Source organism: Phocoena sinus, chromosome 11, assembly GCF_008692025.1.
Source record: "Phocoena sinus isolate mPhoSin1 chromosome 11, mPhoSin1.pri, whole genome shotgun sequence".
Taxonomy (NCBI): Eukaryota; Metazoa; Chordata; class Mammalia; order Artiodactyla; family Phocoenidae; genus Phocoena; species Phocoena sinus.
The window spans coordinates 89,544,920-89,565,137 of record NC_045773.1 but is presented as its reverse complement, the minus strand read 5'-3'; positions in this window follow the sequence as shown (position 1 = coordinate 89,565,137).

Sequence of the window (20,218 nt, the reverse complement as noted above, 5' to 3'; positions counted from 1 at the left end):
TGAAGTTCTCAATAAAAGCTGTCTGTTCTAAAATATAAACTCTTCCTCATCTTCATTGTGAAATCTTGTACAGGATGTAAATAAATGTGTGTGTGTGTGTGTGTGTGTGTGTGTGTGTGTGTGTGTGTGTACAAACCGGTGGAGGAATTGCGTTTCATGTCCAAGTTGACAAGGAGCACATCAGAGACAGCAGGAGAAGAGAGGGAATAAAAACAAGTTCAGAGGATGGATTGTTCCTAGGATTTATAGCAATCTTTTGAGGACAATGGACTTGTACAGACTGTGGAATTGGAGTTCCAAGGCAGTCACACTCAGATCTTCAAGATAACTGAGACCCCATGTATCATCTGAGTTATCAGCTATTGTCTGCTGGATAAGGCAAAACACATAGGATTTGACCTTGACAACCACGCACACCCGCCACCCCACCTCCGCCACCTTCCCTCATCCTCCATATCTAGTCTTCTTATTGAGCTTGGCTATTCTCTCTGAATTACCATTTATTTTTGGAGCCTGGAACTCAGAAAATGATATTCTCCAGGCAAAGTAGATACTTTTGTTCAGAGTATCTGTAAACAGGAATGATCAGGCTGTTAGAAGTTTTTTGTAGGGGGATCAAAACCCACTGTGGGATAATTCCACCCCAAATCACTTTAACACATAACTTCTAATGATGAGGTTGAATCAAAAGGAACACCACGATTGCACTACAATGTCTTTAGCGGACCTGACTATGTTGGATTAAAGGTGGCTGAAAATAATTTGCTGCGCATCTTGTCAAGGGGTGATGTCTATTTATCCTCTCCTTGAGTCTAGGCTAGCCCTTTAATTGATTTTAGTTAACAGAACATGAAGGAAGGATTTCTGTGAAACATTTGAGCCTGGGTCTTTAGAGATTGGCGGTTCCCTGTTAGAATATTTCCTCTTGAGAGCCAGTTGCCATGTAAGAAAGTCTGATTTCCCTGAGACCGTAATTCTCAGGGAAAACAGAGAAAACAGTTTCTGTTCCCAAAGTCTCATATATATATATATATATATATATATATATATATATATATATAGAGAGAGAGAGAGAGAGAGAGAGAGAGAGAGAGAGAGAGAGAGAGAGGTACACTGGGGCACCAGACATGTGAGTGAAGACTTCTTGGACTTTTAGCCTAGCCTCTACTCACCAGCTGAATGCTGCAAAGTGAATGATTTCAGCTGATGTTACATGGAGCAGAAGAATCACCCAGCTAAGCCTAGTTTTAAATAATGACCCAGAGAATCGTGAACAGATAAAATGGTTGTTGTTTAAGTTACTAAATTTGGTGTCATTTTTATGCAATAATAGATAGCTGAAATGATGATATATGGAGGCAACAGAACTAGACCACATGGTTCTAGAGGAGATGCTTTTAATAGTTCTGCTGAGGTTTGACCATCAATGCCATGCCTACCCAAAGATATATGACAAAGTGGAAGTAATAATGAATACTAATGTAGTTTTTATGGTTTATTCAGCACATTGTCATTTAATCCTTATGACTCTTCTCTGAGAGGAACCTTATCTCATTTTCAGATGGGAAACTGAGTCTCAAGGGCCACATAGAAGTAAGTTGTATTCAAATCCAGGTATTCTGCTTCTATGTTGTTCTTTCCCAAGTAAGTCTGGAATCAGTCAAGGCAAGACTGAAAATAGCTTCCCGTTAGCAATCTAACAGTTGTTGAATATGGAGTGACAGAGGAACTAGGCAAGTTTCTTTCAGTACTTCGCTAAAGTATATCACGTAGTCTGTGCTATTGTTGTAATTTGACCAGTTGTTTGATGAGAAGAAGTGGCAAGGGTAAAATGGAATTCTTGAACCAAACTAAGTAAACACAGAACTGCTGCCAGAATCTAGATTGTCTGGAAATTTGTGTTCCAAATAATTGGCTCAAAAATTTGCATCAGAGGTTTATGATGGAATTAGTTCTTTAAGAAGAAGCCAGTCATAATCAACATGTTCAACCTGTGACCTTACAAAGTAATAATTAAATTTTAGCTAAGGCTTCTTTGTTCCTTTCCATGATAGAGAAAATTATATCTCTTTTGGATCATGACCAATAATGTGGCATGTGTAATTCTACTTTACTTGTTTTACAATTGTGATCAACTTCAGATTAAAATATCTTCTGTATCCAAAACTTAGGAGTGAACAATTTCTAGGTACATTGCTTATAGTGTGACCTAGATACTGTGATGACAGCCTTTGGAAGAACATCAAGACCACTCCATATATGTGCCCTTTATAAGCAGCCATCTCAATATGACAGCTTGAATTACGCACAGTTTTTTCTGTATTAATATGTGCCCAAACATCCCCCAAACTCACTTTAAAACATGGACCAATCTGAGATGTTTTATGGTTGATTATACAATTTGACCAACTGGGAAAGATGGGCCAGGAAGGTATTCTTGGATCAAAACTCAAAATGAAGGAGGCACAAGGCAATAGGACTTACATGGTAAAGGTTACTCAAGCCAACATGTGTAGTAGATTTGAGGATAGCACTCAAGTTATAGTTATAAATACCAGCCACACCACTCAGCTCTATGTGTAACATAGAATGGATGTCAGCTTTTGATTATCAGACATTTCAAAGGCAGAGCCATAAAGGGAGCTGTGGAACTCCTTTACCCTAGTGATTCCAGCTATTACCACACAAGTTGGTTCTGAAAATTGACATGTTAAAGAAGGATAACTTCAGTGGAGTTTAATGGCAGCATAGAATATTTGTATCCAAATTTCTTTATCTGGGCTCTTATTGTTTGGACATCTAACACGCTTTCATATCTTATTTTCTCCCTGTTGAAAGCAATCTTGTACTGGAAATTGTAAATAAGTCTTTATATACCTACACCATGATTTTCTTAGTGGAAATTTCCAGAATTAGAATGGCTGGGTGAAAGTATTAGGCATTTTAAATGAATGGTTATATAGAATATCTATTTTTGAAGGGTCTGATGTTTAGGAGAGTCATTATCTGCCATACTGGTTAAAGTTACCTTAAAGTGAAAATAATCCAGATTAACCTAAATATTAAAAAAAGTGAATGGTAGGGCTACCTGTTTGGCAATGTGTGTAAAGAAATGTAAAAGCATACTTGTAATAAAGCTGTGTCTAGTAACACTGCTTATTTGAAAAAAAAAAAAAAAAAAAAGAGTATGCTATCACCAGACACTAATATATAAAAGACAGCCGGCCTCCTAGAGTTGACCCTAGAAATGAAAACAAGATCTCTATGATGACATTTCTTGTATTTTAGGGAGATCAGGGTTAAGTATCATACAGCACTTCCTGATAGACACAAACCTGAGTCATAGTTGGAATAAGGCTGTGATAATATTAAGGCACCAATAAATATTTAATTTTAATGTTCGTATCAGTGACAAATATTGCACCTGGAGATAATATCTGATTGGATCTGAACCAAGGGATGAATGAATGAACGCTGGCTGTGAACACTGATTTATAAATGTTTTACTTTATTTAAACTATTCTTTCAGACTACTCCTCCAAATCTATCCTGTGCTGTGGTTTGTGACTTTGGTTTTTCAACTGTTTTCTGTTTTTACCTCTAGCTTTAGAATCTTTCTTGGTTTTCCATTCCACCTATTGAGGATAAATGTTTATTGTCTTGCTTTCTGATATGTCTTTCCTTTCCTTTGCATGCTATGACAAATGCTTTGTTTTGCTTGGACACAAATGATACCTGAAACATGTTGATGACATACTAAAGTTTCCTTCTATTCTGTCTCTCCCTAAATATCAAAAGGGATGTTGACCCAAAATACAATTCAGTTACTAAAACCACTAAAAATAAAATGAAATATTCTTTCATATTTGGAGTATTATCAAATGCTTCCTGCTTTTTGGTTTTCCTCTGTCTTCTCTGAAGAGAGAGAGGATTAAAGAAACTTAACTTAGTAGAAGGATTGTTCAGAGAAAACATGTTTTTAGGTAACTTTATATATGTGATAAGTTGAATCAGTTGCCACATTACTCTTAAAGAATTCCTCTAATTGTACTGGATGAGTCACATCTAAAAAATAGTTTTATTACTTTAAATCTGAAACATGCTGGTTATTTTAAAAACTCAAACTATTAGAAAAGTATAAAGATTAATATGAAAATAACCACATGGATTACTTCACCAAGGGATAACCACTGTTAATCTATTGATGAAAACTCTTTTTGATATCTCTTATGAATGCCTACGTACACACATATGTGCCTGTACACCATTTTATATAATTGGGATCACACTATATATACCGTACTTTATATATATATTTACCTATAGTGTATATTTGTACTGATTTTAAGCATTTTTTCATGACAAGAAAGATTCTATATTACTTTTAATGGTTGCAGGATATTGCCTTATTTATCCTGTAATTAATTAAAGTTTAAGAGAGAAAGAACACATTCTCTTTCCTTTCTCTTTCTTTTTTCCCTCACTCCCTTCTTCCTTTTTTCCTTTCTTCCTGCTTAGGTGCCAGCCAAAATGGTCTCTAGAAAGGGTATATTAATTGAAATTTTCATCAACAAATCCTAAGTGCCTGATATTCTATTCCCTTTTTAATTCAGATTTTGATGTTTTTTCACCTTTGCCAATCTACTAGTATGGTATATAGTTGCTTTAACTTGCATCTCTTTTGGTTATAAAAAAGAACATCTTTTCATGATTGCTGACCATTTTTTAACTTTTTCCTTTGAGTAATTGCCTATTCTTGTCATATTACATTTTTTATTCTAAAGAATTTCTTTGAGCTCTTTGCATATTAAAGATAATTTTTTTGTCATATGCTTTATGAATATTACTTCCCAGTTTGTATTTTTATTTAAAAAATATGTTCAATACGCTTCATTTTCCTCTTATAATGAAGTTCTTAGTTTTATGTGGTAAATTTGTCAGTGTTTTTGTTCTGTGCTTCTGAGTTTTTATGATATGCTAAAAGATTTTCCCCACTGTGTGATTACTTAAAACAAACAAAAAACCCTCCTAAATTTCAGCTAGCAATTTTATGGCTTAATTTTACTCTTTAAATAAATGAGGTAATGTTCCAGCATTATTGTTTTCTCCTCCAAATGAATATTTTTTTGTCCTAAACAATTGGCAATATTTTTCTACCATATGACCAGTTTATTGGCCCAATGACTTTATTGAAGAATAATTGGGAATATTTTTGAACTCTATTTTGCCAAGTTTTCAAGTTATTTAATTGGGATTTTGAATGGGCATTTGAATAAATTTCTATAATGTTTTAATTGAATTCAATGTATGACAAGAGAAGTTTATGTTTTTATAATGCAGTTCTATTCAAGAGAACATTTATTCATTTATTTATTCACATCTTTTTTCTCTTATGTCCTTTAGTAGGGTGTTGCAAGCTTGCTAATCATTATGCCAGTTTACTAATATGTTATCTAGTTGCTTTTTTATTTCTTTGATAATAACTGAGAAAGAACATATTTTTATATTACTGTTGATCACTTTCTTCTTTGGGGACTTGCCAGTTTATGTCCTCTTGAGTTTAAAAACCATAATTTGTAAGAATTCTTTGCATACTGAGTCTAGTAACCCATTGTCATATGTTTTGTAAATATTTCCCAGGTTGACTTTGTTTTCCAAATATGTTTGTAGTGCTTTTATTTTTCTGTTGTAAGGAAGTGTTTTATTTTATGTAGTCAATTTATCAGTCTTTTCGTTTAATGTTTCTTGGTTTTTATGATGAAAAAATGTATTAAGTTTATTCTGGTGTGGTGAGACCTTTAAATTTCAATCATTCTAATGGGTGTATAGGGGTATCTCATTGTGGCTTTAATTTGTCTCTAATGAGTAATGATGTTAAGCATCTTTTTATGTATTTATTTGCCATCTGTATATCTCCTTTGGTGAAGAGTTTGTTCAGATATTTTGGCTAGTTTTTATTGGATTGTTTTGTCTTATTATTGAGTTGTACAACATCAGAATATATTCTAGGTACAAGTTTTTTTGGGGGTATATATTTTGCAAATATTTTCTCCTGATCTGTGCCCTGCCTTTTCATTTTCATTACATGGTTCCTTGAAGAGCAAAAGACTTTAATTTTAAGTCCAGTTTATCAATTTTTTCCTTTTATGATTTTTGGTGTCCTACTTTAAATATCTTTGCCAAGCACAAGGTCTCTAATATTGTCTATGTTTTATTCTACAAGTTTTATAGTATTAGCTCTTATATTTAGTTCTATGTGCTTATCTGAGTTAATTTTATATATGTTGTGAGTTGTCAAATTTCATTTCTTTTTTGTACATAGCTATCTAATTAATTTTCCCATTAAATGGCTTTGCAACTTTGTCAAAGATCAATTGACTGTATATGTGTCAGTTTTTGTTGTTGTTTTTGAACTCTATTCTCTTCCATTAATCTATACGTCTATCTTTATGGCAACCACACTATCTTGATTACTGTAGCTTTATAATAAGTCTTGAAATCAGGTAATGTAAGTCCTCTTTGTTCTTCTGTTTAAAAATTATTCCAAAACCTTTACCTTTCCTTATAAATTTTAGAATCAGCATGTCAGTTTCCACACAAAAGCCTGCTAGAATTATATCAATTCACATGTTGTGTAAGAATCTTCTAACCATATATTGTTACTCACTTCCCCAGGCCCTTTGTGCTATTTTTGTCATACATTTTACTTCTGCCTATGGAATGAACTCAGTACATTTTATTATTTTTGCTTTAAGCAATTATCCTTTAAGCTGATTTTAAAAATAAGAAAAATACCTTTTATATCCACCTATATATATTTACCATTTCTAGTGTTCTCCATTCCTCTGCTTAAATCCAGATTTCCTTTGGATATCATTTTCCTCTTGCTTGAAGGACTTCCTTTATCATTTTGTATGATAGCCATACATTCTTTCTGTTTTTGTATATATGCAAGTGTTTCTATTTTGCCTTTGATTTTGAAGGACATTTCCTCTCGGTCTATGGTTCCAGGTTGACAGCTGTGTACCTTACAATTGTTGCCCCACTGTGTTCTGGCTTGCATTGTTTAAGTATGCTGTCATTCTTACTTTTTCCCTCCATAATTAATGCACCATTTTTTCTCTGGATGCTTTTAAGATTTTTTCTTCTTCACTGTTTTGAAATGATTTTATTATAATGTGTCTTTTTCTTTTTTATTAGGTGTCATTTTCTTTATCTTCCTTGTCCTTGGGTCTGTTGAAACTGTAAATTTATAGTTTTAATCAAATTTGGAGAATATTTGGCCATTATTTTTAAAAAATATTTTTGTTTTCTCCCTCTTTCCTATCTTTCTGGAACTCCATTTAAATGTATATTTGAATGATTGAGGTTGTCTCACAGTTCCTTGATATTGTCAACACTTTTTTCTCCCATCTTTTTCAGTTGAATCTTTTGCTTCTTTCAGGCATAAAAATATATCATTTTTTAAAACAATGGTAATTTTACCTTTTTCCTTTCCCATAATTATATTCTCAAAAAGTGTTTAATTGTATATGTATATTAAAATGCTAAATAATGGAGTTAGTAACAGAAATTACTATTTATTATTGTCCTTGACTTTCATAGGAGTGATTCTGGAGATTCACTATTAACCTTGAAGCTGACGTGTACTTTTTTTTTTTTTTTTTTTGCTGTACGCAGGCCTCTCACTGTTGTGGCCTCTCCCATTGCGGAGCACAAGCTCCGGACGCGCAGGCTCAGCGGCCATGGCTCACGGGCCCAGCCGCTCCGTGGCATGTGGGATCCTCCCGGACCGGGGCACGAACCCGTGTCCCCTGCATCAGCAGGCGGACTCTCAACCACTGCGCCACGAGGGAGGCCCGACATGTACTTTGAGTTTAAATTTTTATTATGTTATGGGAGTATCTTTCTATCAAATGCCTTCTTAGCATCTGGTGAGATAATATTTCTCCATTGGTCTTTTAATATGGTGAATTTTCATGATACATTTTCTAATAATGAACCATTGTTGTATTCCTGACATGATCACCACTTAGTAATGATTCATTAGTTATTCTTTCAGTGTACTGTTAGATTCAACTTGCTAATATTTTATTTAGATTTTCTTTTATTTTTTTTTTTTTGCTTTATGAATAGGATTGGTCTTTGTCCAATGCTTGATACATACCTACATGTAATTTGAGTACACAATACTTTGTTGTTAGATATCAATAATATTAGCACTCTTCCTTCCAATTTTTTTTTTCTAAAAGCACTTTGTGTCAGGCACTGTGTTGAGCAAGAGTAATTTAAAGACAAACATGCTTTGGTTTCTGTCTTGGGGGAACACACCATCTAGTAGGGGAGTGAAACAAGGAAATAGGCATTTACAAAATGATGTGAAAGTGCAATAGTAGAGGCATATTCCTGGTATTTTGGGAGTACAGAGTGAATATTTATGGCATTTATGTGGCCAGAACATATGGTTGGTCAGTAAACACTGGTTGAATTGAACTCACCTTGTTTAGAAGAGAATTTTTAGGAGAGGCTTCACGGGAAAGTTGACTTTTGATATTATTGATAAATAAAGTTCCTTTCCCCTGAGAAGAACAAACTACAAAAACCACTGGAAGGTAGAGAGACCCGATTTTACTGTATCTTTCTTTTGTATAATCAGCACCAGCCATTTCAAATGGAAAATTTGTTTTGCCTTTGTGAATTTGTTATGAGTCATAGTTTCTGAAGTGGTTCCAAATCCTTTATCAAAATCAACTAAACATGGCTACGCCCTGAGTTCAGAAAATAATTTAATCTGTAAGTGGTTTGAATTCCAGAGCAATTTAGTTGTGATTCTTACCCTTTAATTATTGGAAATTATTTAGATTTAAAGGAAACAATTCACATGTTCTTCATATCCTATGTTTATTTTTCTTATATGTCAGCCTTCATATCTATTTTACCTATTTCCTTTATTCTTTTTCTACTGGTCACATTATATAGGATAGGAAGGGGGAGAAAGGAACAAACATGTATTGGTCATCTGTACTGTGATCTATGCTGCCTGACAGTTCACAGCAATCCTTGAAAGAATATTCTTGTTTTCTTCATTTTCTCAACTGTGATTTACTCACGGGCACATGACTTAGTTATGGTGAGCTAGAATTCTTTTTTTTTTTTTTTAAACATCTTTATTGGAGTATAATTGCTTTACAATGGTGTGTTAGTTTCTGCTTTATAACAAAGTGAATCAGCTATACATATACATATATCCCCATATCTCCTCCCTCTTGCATCTCCCTCCCACCCTCCCTATCCCACCCCTCTAGGTGGTCACAAAGCACCTACCTGATCTCCCTGTGCTATGCGTCTGTGAAGCTAGAATTCTAATGCAGATGTGTTGGAGTCCAAAGACTACAGCCTTTCCACCATACCATGGAAAGAATTTGGTTTCAGAATGAAATAGATATTTTTATATATTTATGATATACTTATGCCTTTATCTATGCAGGTCTAACAGCTGTTAACAAGCTGAACATGTAAGAATCCCTTGGTAATTTGATAAAAATGCATAACAGGGGTTTACCCGAGACTTTTGATTTAATTAATCACTTGAGGTGCCTTGGAATCTGCATCTCTAAGAAGTTCCTCAGGTGATTCTGATGTCCCGCCAGCTTTGGAAAGGAAAAATTTATGCCACTGTCCCAGTGGTAAAAATTATGTGTGGATGTGAACTCATTAGTACCTCTTACTGTGATCTTGGGTATTATCTATGGAGTCTTTGTCATAAGAGTTGAAATAGAAAAGGTGAATGTCCCCTGTGAAAGAAAGTGCTGACTCCCCACAGCATCTGAGGTCTTCATGGGTGAACCCAATGTAAAGATGTTATTTCTTAATGGAGACTCCTGTTCATCATCTTTTTCTAAGACAGTTCTTCTCAGTCCTGGCTGCACATTAGAATGGCAATGCCTCAGCCCCCAATAAAATTGGAATCTTTGGGGTGAGGCTCAAACAGCAATATTTCTTAAAATATTCCAAATGATCCTAATGCATAGTCAGGGTTGAGGACACTTTTCTCAAGTAGGGTAAAGTGATTTTGGGTAATGGGCTTCTTTTTTCTTTTGGAAATTGGGAAAAATCCTAATTAAAAATGTTGAAGGTCTTCCCTGGTGGTGCAGTGGTTGAGAATACGCCTGCCGATTCAGGGGACATGGGTTCGTGCCCCGGTCCGGGAGGATCCCACATGCCGCGGAGTGGCTGGGCCTGTGAGCCATGGCCGCTGAGCCTGTGCGTCTGGAGCCTGTGCTCTGCAATGGGAGAGGCCACAGCAGTGAGAGGCCCGCGTACGGCAAAAAAAAAAAAAAAAAAAAATTAAAAAAAAATGTTGAATATTTTCCTTTTTAATTTTCTTTTTCAAAATCGTATATATTTAAGGTGTACAACTTGCTGATTTGATACGCATATATAGGGAATGATTATAGCAGTCAAGTTAACATATTTTCTCACATAGTTACTATCTTTTTTTTTGATGACAACGCTTGGAATCTATTGTCTTAGCAAATTTCCAGTGTTCAGTACACTATTATTAAGTTAGTCATCATGCTGTACATTAGATTCTACACTTATTCATCCTATATAACTGCAACTTTCTACCCTTTGACCAACATCTCCCTATTTCCCCCTCCTCCTCACCCATACTCTTCTACTCTCTGCTTCTGTGTATTTGACTTTTTTGTTAGATTGCACATATAAATGAGATCATGCAGTTTTTTTACTGTCTGTGTCTGGTTTATTTCACTTAGTATAATGTCCTCTGGGTTCATCCATGTTGTTTCAAATGGCTGGATCTCCTTCCTTTTTAAGGCTAAATTATATTACATATATACATATATGTATACATATATATATAAAATATTTTCTTATATATATAATATTTTCTTCATTTATTCATCCATAAATGGACATTTAGGTTGTTTTCATATCTTGGCTATTGTAAAGCTATTGTAAATAATGCTGCAATCAACATGGAAGCACAGATACCTGAACATTTTTTTTGTTTGCATTACTGACATTTTAAATATGAAAAGAAGTCAGGGATAAAAAGGTAACTAATGAAGTAATATGTCTAACTGGAGCTTGTATTCTTCCCATCAACTTTACTCGTCTGAAACTACTACAAAAACACCCCATACTTTTATGCATTCTAAGATGTGTCTTGGGTTTTTAGGTAATCTGGAGGTAATTGTAGATGAATCTATAAGAAACATGAAGTTTATCACTGCTGTTTTAGGCTTAAATTGATCAACTCAGTTTTCTCCCACGTGTGTATTCTACAAATTGTTCATGTCAGCTGTGGGTCAGACACTCTTTGGGATACGTAGGATACAACTGAAAACAACACAGTTCTCGGCCTTGTTGCTTTCTAATGGGGCAGAGAGAGAGACAAATGAGATAGATATTACAAGATAACTAGGGAATGCTCTGAGAATACTTAGGAAGAGAACCTAACATGAAAACATTTCAGAAATCCCCCAAAGTTCATTATCTTGCATTACCTGTACAGAGGCAAGAGAAAGAAGATATGGGATAAAATGAGTATTTCTCTGTGACAAAGGATCAACACATAAACACACACAAATACAACTCTCATTGTATGTGTGTGTGTATGTAAATTTTTGATGTCCTAGAAATCTTTGTAATGGTTTTTATGTTCTATTTTTCATTTACCAATAACATGGTTTCACATTATACTATTATTATTCACTGTATAGAGATAAGGCAAATAAGATGGTAAAATCTGCACTGCCATCCCCACCTCTTGCTCTTCCATAATCATTCTGAGAGGTTGGAAGGTTGGGACTACAATTCTTATTCCCTGAGTTTCAGATTTGGGACAAAGCTTGCTGCACTACATTGACTCTTAGAATGAAGTGTTTGGGTTCCCCTTTTTATGTGAATAAACTTTATTGTTAATTTTTATGATATGTTTTCTTTTATTTTACACCTGCTGATTAGCTACACCTCAAAGGGAAGTTGGATGGCTTATATTTTCAATGATATTTGAAGATGGCTATGCTAACTGTGGTATTTCCCAAGCATTGCAGACATCTTTCTTTTCATTTCTAAGTATTGCAAATGCCCTTTTGTAACACAAAACTCTCATTTATAACCATTGAAATGTCATTTTTTTCCTAACCTTTTTTTCTTGAAAGTTTGAGTTCAGCTATTGACAAAGTTTTTTTTTTTTAATGCCCTGAGGGTTTCCATTCATGATAAAAAAAAAAAAGAAAGAAAGAAAGACCACTTAACAAGAATGGTATTGTGTCCATGAATAGATATGGCAAAAGAATAAAGTCAATGTTAGGATTACCATTCTTGCCAATATCCTTTCAGGTATATTTTGTAGACTGAATTGAGGGTGAAGGACAAGGAAGGGCTGGAAGGCATAAGCACAGGCATTCTTTTTTGGCTCAAGATACTTCAAACTCAGCTAGGGCAGGATTTTCACTTAAAAAGAAGTTTTTCTTCTAATGATCTCTTCAGGCGAAGATAACCCACCAACGGATACCAAAAAGCTTTTTCTGTTAGATGAGGGTGGAGTTATAACTGAAGAAGAATAAAAGCAAGTCTCTTCTCCAAAATAGTCTTGGTATTTTTATCCTTTGGAAAGCCTACTTGAGTGCCCAGATAAATCTGTGTTAGCCTTCTTTATCTTTATATTGATAACGGTATCATTAAAAATTTAAACAGAACAATAGAGGATGTTTTTGTTGAGTTATGAAAGGTAGAAACTTTCCTATTCTTCTGACAGGTTCTAGGTAGATGCTTCTAAAATAAAGCATTTTGAATACAAAATGTGTACTTGGTTCTGTGTTAGTGTTGACTTTTAGCATAAAAGGATGCTATTCCTCAGTCCTGTTCAAAGGGGAAACAACAATTTGAAGACTTTGCTTCTCTATCAATTGAAAATGAATTTCAAAAATTATTCACCCTCCAATCATGCTTATTTGTTAAAATTTATCAAATCAACTCTCTGCTGGTTTAAATTTCTATGTATCTTTTACTTCCACAGTATGACTTTTTTTTTTTTTTTTTTTTTTTTTTTTTTTTTTTGCGGTACGCGGGCCTCTCACTGCTGTGGCCTCTCCCGCTGCGGAGCGCAGGCTCCAGACGCGCAGGCTCAGCGGCCATGGCTCATGGGCCCAGCCACTCCGCGGCATGTGGGATCTTCCCGGACCGGGACGAACCCGTGTCCCCTGCATCGGCAGGCAGACTCAACCACTGCACCACCGGGGAAGCCCCACAGTATGACTTTTAAAAATACTGAGGCGTTTTTCTGTGATGCTGCACCTATGAAATGTTCTATAGTCCGGAATTATCGATTGTGGCGAGTCATACAGGAAATGCTAGGTTATGACTCTTTGCCAGTCTTCCCTGAGACTTCCTTTTATCCATCCTCATGTAACGGCATGATACTTTCTCAGCACGGACACTGCAGACAGAGGTGGCTACGTTTCTCCTCCCAGTTCACATCCTGAAGAGGAAAAGAAATGCTATACAAGCAGGTTGAACTTCAGAGTTTGCTCCAAGAGAGCAACAGTTTACATTTGTCAGAGTAAAAGGAAGACGCACGGTAGAGGGTGAACGCTGGGTGCTTGGAGTTAAGCGCCACTGCCCCCAGTCTAATGGGTAATAGCGTCATTAATTCTGCTGATTAACTTGGTCTTGGGGTTCATGGAAATGACATCCACCTCCTTTTTTTTAAGCTCAAACTGCGGAACGAGGGAACATAAAAAAACAAGCTAATTAGAGAAATCAGGAGAAAAGAAGCAGAGAGAAAAGAAAGACGGTTTGAGCATTAATGAGACTTGTTTGGGGAGAGAGTGTGACAGGCTCTTCAAAAGCATTATTGTCAGATGTGTCACTATTTCATAGCTGGCGAGAGCTACCGTTGAGCTTCATGCTGATAGTTAATGATTTGAAACTATAAAAAGATTGAAAAGGTAAAAGGGAATATGTCAGACTCAACTGGATTTTAATGAGCTTATTTTTTTTCCTAAGGAAAACAGCCTGGAAAGTGTAGAAAGTTCACGTTCTTTCTGTCTCTCACTCTCTGGATTTTCATTTCTTTCTTAGAGATACAGTTGGCAAAGGAACAATGGGCGAAGGATATCAAAGATCTAAACTCAAAGATTGGGACGTTTTACTTTTCTGAGAAGATGGGTGGTAGTGAGGGCAGCACAGGGGTTTGAATGACACAGTAAGGAGAGATTGATGGAGAAGACAGCAATAGCACTTGTTTGTTTTTTGGGGGACGTGCTGAGCAGAAGCCATCTTCACACTGTGAGATGTAACAAAGAAATCCAAAGTGATTACCCAGGTTCATTTGTCAGTATCACTGCTTCAGCTATTGCTGTGTGCAACGATGAGATGACAAGGCATTTATTGCTGGTGGTTGGTTATTAGTTGCATTATAGGAAACATTAGAGCAGAGTAGGATACATAGACCAGGGAGACAATAGCTTTCTGGGCTCAGAACTCAGCAGGGTAGCCATGTCATTGAATTTAGTAGTGCCAATTTAATTAAAAAAAAAAATAAACTGGAAAGAAACTTTGAAAATGAATTCTGTGACCCCATTTTTACCTTAATAGTAGCTGTCAGGATTTCACTCCCTGGGCTCTCAGTTATGTGTTAGTAGGCTGAGCACACAGAGGAGGCTCACGTATGTTCAAAAGAATTGAATACTAGTGGGAAAATCAGAACCAAATTTCAATTTTTTTTCTAGATGATTTTCTTGTGGTCCTTGAAACATTAAATTCTGATTATGGTACAGTACCTAGGAACAAATTACTAATCAGGCACCAGGGTCAAATCAACTGCCTTACTAATGAGTTTCTGACAAATTCCTTTCTTAAATAAGATACCTACATTGCTGATTTGAAAGTGGTAGCCCAGTTCATTGCAAAGCAGCAGGGCTGCATATAGAATAGGGACCTGAATTCTTTCTTGTTTCTTCACAATTCCTCTTCCAGCATCCACTGACGCAAATAAATCTGAATTCACTGTGTGCATGTAGTTGAGCTTGCTATGTCCAAATGTGTATTTTTTGGTCTACTTACCTGTAGAAGGATTGTAAACAGAACAGAATTGAAAATAACCGCCTGAAGAAGATTTTGAGGGCAGGAGGGATTATTAAAAAAAAGAATTCTACTTAAAAACTTTCTATTCTAAAGTTTCAGAACACATTAAAACACGAATTCATTCTCAGATCAACCCCATATTATTGTACTAAGATAATTCTGCTCTGGGATAAATGGAGTCATGGAGGTTTAAATAAACTTCACCAAGGTTTTAGTCATTCTCCAATTTAAGACTAGAAGCTTAGATATGTATTTCAGAACTTCTCTGACCTGCTCAAGGCACTATGTGTACACTCTTATTAATTTTAAATGACTTTTCTCCCAGATACTGTGGATTATTAAAATAAACGTTTTTGCAATGGCAAGCAAGATGGAGGCCCCTTAAGCCTCTTCTTTGGTGCTGGGTGTGGACAAAGTTCTACATGAAGCGTGGAAAATAGTTTTACAAAGCTTATTGGAGATAATAAGAGTTGGTTCCAACTGGAAAGGGTATTGTTTCTTGAGGATTGTTATTTCCCTGATGGCTTAAATTAGGAATTCCCTCTTGAAGAAGCCTTTCCTGATCCCTAAGAGCTCTGTTAAGTATCTCTCCTTTGTGCTTTTCTGTCATTGCACTTAGCGCATTTTATTAAAGTTGTTCATTTACATGGCTGCTCTTTTCTGTTTGAGGATACAATACTGAGAAAAACATAAGTACAGGTTTAAAATAGTTGATCTCATTTGTCAGCAGAACTTTAAAGGAAGAAACAATGGATACATGTAAGTCAATCTCAGTCTTTCTATCGTTTTGCCTTGTTCTTTGTCTTTTTAAACTCCTTGACCTCTCCCCAGTTTCCCTCCGGTCTTATTCACAGAAAGTCTTGGAGACGCTATTCATGTTCCCTGTATTCTCTCTCCTGCCCATCACTGACTTTTAAGTGACATCTAAATTGCTAAACAATGTATGTTTGTAAGCACAAAATTTAATCCTCCATTAGTATCTTGTCTTTCATAGGCATGCTGTAGAATATTTTGAGAATGTTTTTTTGGGAAGAGAAAGTACTTGATTTCAGAAGTGGCCAAGATAGTTTCCAATAAGGAAAGGAAAATGGAGGCCCACACATTGCCTCTTTTCTGAGTTGTTTCCATGGGATTTAAAATAAGTTCTTGTTTTAGTTGAGTGACTCGGCAGGCATACGTGGGGTGCTGGGTAGTTTACAAATCCCTTCATGAATATTTCCATTAAAATTCCACAGCAATCCTATGAGCCAGGCTAGACAGGGTCTTTAATTCCTATCGTGCAGATGGGCAAACTGAGGAACAGAGAGTGTCTGGTCCAGGGGCGGGTAGGCTGGCAGCTGCTGAGCGACGGGGCTGATACTCAACACCTAGTCTTCCTGCCTCGGTACATGTTCTGTTATACAAATCTAGACACCAAAGTGAGCTCTTCAATTTGCCACAAGTTTACTGTTAAGATATTATTATTATCGGTACATTTTGTACCAGGAGCGCCTCAGAAAAGGGTACTACATAAATGAATCTCAAACATTCACTTTTTTTTGTTTGTTTTTTTGCGGTACGCGGGCCTCTCACTGTTGTGGCCTCTTCCGTTGCGGAGCACAGGCTCCAGACGCGCAGGCTCAGCGGCCGTGGCTCACGGGCCCAGCCACTCTGCGGCACGTGGGATCCTCCCGGACCGGGGCACAAACCCGCATCCCCTGCGTCGGCAGGCGGACTCTCAACCACTGCGCCACCAGGGAAGCCCTCAAACATTCACTTTTTAACGGCTATTCCTAAAGGTAGACAGTCTTTCTTCTAGAGGTGTACAGATGTTAAACGGCAAAAAATAAAGGCACAGGCAGAAGTTAAATAAAGGCACAGGCAGAAGTTAAATAAAGGCACAGGCGTAAGTTAAATAAAGGCACAGGCAGAAGTTAAACGGCGCTTGACTTAGGAGGAGCTCAACATGGCTGGATGTAAACCTGTGTATAATTTCAATTTAGAGAGTAAAAGAAAAAAATAGTTTCTAAAAGTAGTTATAAAAGAAAAATATCATCTTGACCATCCTGAACAGAATAAGTGTCTTAATGATACAAGGGCTGAGCAAATTGCCGGTGTGTGTGTGTGTGTGTGTGTGTGAGCATGTTTGTGGATATATAAGATTTGCCAAATTTTTGCCAGTGGTGCTAACTAGGAGAGTTATTGAGCAATCACGGTGAGGGTTCCAGGGATCCACAGCTGGAATCTGTGTAGGTGCAACTTTCTGGTCGCTGGCCAGCAATATTTTGCAATGCGCTGGCAATGACCACTTTTAAATAGAAACATGATTGCACTTTATTTTAATATTTCTCCCTTCTATTTTTTCCCGCTACTGTAAATCAACCCTGCTCTGAGCATGAAGTCCTTGCCAAGGTTTCCGGTGACAGGTTTAGCCCACTGGGATGAGTCTTTTCAGTGCTTGGAAATATACTAAGTTTACTGCAATTGGTTTAGTTCACATGCCTGAGTGAGAAACTATTAACCACGCAAAGCAAACTTTTGTGACATTTGGAGATGAACTGTTTCACTACTCCCAAGACCATGGCAAGTAGCAGATCACTATGTGACCAAATTAAGACTAGCTCCTTCTTCTGGTTTGCTGTCTTGCCCTGTTGGTTCTGGGAGGATTCTATGATAAATGAAGTCATTGGGAATAGAACAGATCCCTCTTCAGAACAGTAATTAAAGTAGCTTATACTTAGGTAGCACTCTGTGTCAGACGTTATTCTAAAGGCTTTCCGTATATTGATTCATTTAATCTTCATACCAACTCTATGAGGGAGGTACTATTATGTGATTGTACAAATGGGGAAACTGAGAGACACGTGAGTTAAGTAATTTGCTCAAGGTCACATAGTAAATAGAGAAGCCAGGATTTGGACACAGAGAATCTAAGATTAGAGTCTGTCTTCTTAACCACTTGGCTATACAGCATTCCATCTTAGAAGTTTGGGACTATCTCTTTTTATACTAAGGCAAGACCAGCTTCCCCACTCTCTTCACTTGTTATTTGTGTACATATTTGTTTCCTCAACTGGACTTTGAGTGTTTTAAGGGTAAGAGATAGGTTTTTAATCTCTGTATCTGTCCTTGCCATCCAGAACTGGGTTTTTGTATAATAAGTATTCCACAAGATATACAAAGCAGACACTTCAAGGATTTGAAAAAACTATGCACCAAAATGTTTGACAGTGGTGTGGAAGATCAAAATAATTAAGAGATTTCTTTAAAGACTTAAAGAGCAATAAATTCAGCATAAAGAGAATTATCCAATGTGTTAATTTGTAACACATTTTCCCACAGGACCAGGGCTCAAGTAAAGTTTCTTACCTGGTCTTAAACAGACCTAATCAAAGCTATTCTTTGTATCACAAATACAAGAACATTATTTCTATGCAGAGGCAGCATCCTTAGCAGTTTTCCTTGGTACTGGACAACATAATTCTTGTTTTTGAAATAACCCCTGTCTTTAGCGAGTTCCCTTGGGGCTTGGCTTTGCCCAATAAATTCATCTTCATTTTGTTCCTCGAAACACTTATTACAAGCCCAAATGACCCATAACTGATAATATATTTTATAAAGCACCTGGCTCTTGCTCCTGGTTCTGTTACCTTAGGAATAAATTGACACGATTTTCTTACTGATTTTAGCTGGCTGGTCATATAAAGAGGTCATCAGGACTGCCCTTTGCTTGTAAGCCATTTGAGATGCCAAACCTCTATTAGAACCCCTTTCTCTTACTTTTTTGTGTCAAGTTTATAATTGTAAAATACTCTTCAAAAATAAAGTTTAAACATGGAAAGTTTTACTTAACACTGTAGAAGTCAAAGCAATGAATTAGGAGTTAAGAGTTAGTGATTTTCATCTCACATTTTCCAGTGATTAGCTATATGACTAGCTGGGTGACCCTGAGGAAATCATAATGGGATAATTTTCCTTATTAATGAAACCAGACAGTGAAATTAGATAATATCTTTTTAATCTTTAGTTTTCAATAAACCCCCTTTCCCTGCACTCTTTACACTGCTTTCCACCAAAGATTTGAAAGGGATAAAACTATAGTGGGAAATGCAAACTTTGAAATGTTCCTTTGTTAAGAATGAAAACCTTCTAACTTTTAAGTTTGTTGAACCTTTCGGGAAGGAGTTGATTCGTTTCACATGTGCAAGTTTACAGTTTGGATTTTACATTTCAGAGCACCAGAAGTTGACCTGAGAATTAAAACTTATTAGAAGATTCCTTTCTCCACTGGTGACTTTCTGAATGATCTCAGGAATGCTTGCATGCTATGGTCACTAAGGATCCTTCTAACTCTATGTTTCTTGGTAACTGTATTAATGTCACTCCTACTCAACCTGCAAACTGACACTATTTTCCTTCCCATGTTCTCCAAATCCTTGCTACTCAAAGTATGACTGGATCAGCAGCATCACCTGGGAGCATGTTAGGACTATAGACTTACTGAATCAGAAACGGAAGTTTAACAAGGTCCTCAGGCGATTTGTATGCACATTAATGTTTGAGATGTACAGCTCTAAATCACGGAGATTGTTGAAAGTTCCTCTGTCTTAAAATCTGTGTTCTGTTTAATGTGGTGCTACCTGAATCAAAATTTATTGGTATACTAGAAACTCAGATCCTTGAGCTGAATTCCTCCATTAAAACAGAGTATGTGTGGTAGGGGAGAGGGGCTGTAGCCTTATTTTCAACACATCCTAGGATGCTAGTTTCTCAAGATGGCACAGGCCCACAGCAAAATTTGGGCTTTGATGCATTAGGAATTAATTGACTCAGGTTGCATGTAGAGAGGCATATCCAAGAAAGTGCAGTTGTGTAGGCAAGCTGTGTGTGAGAGAGGCAATAACGTGATCCAATGCTTTGCAGCTAAGACTAGAGCTGAAGAAGCATTCAAAATTTATGTGGCACTTAAAAGCCATTATCACTCCTCCCCTCATGTCATAAAACATTGGATTGTTTATCAACTAACCTTGTAGGACGTTATTATGTTCCCTCTCTTGTGATCCACAAGGTGCACTCTGACTCCTCTGCTTAATGAGGAAAGAACAATGGGAAAACTGCTCTT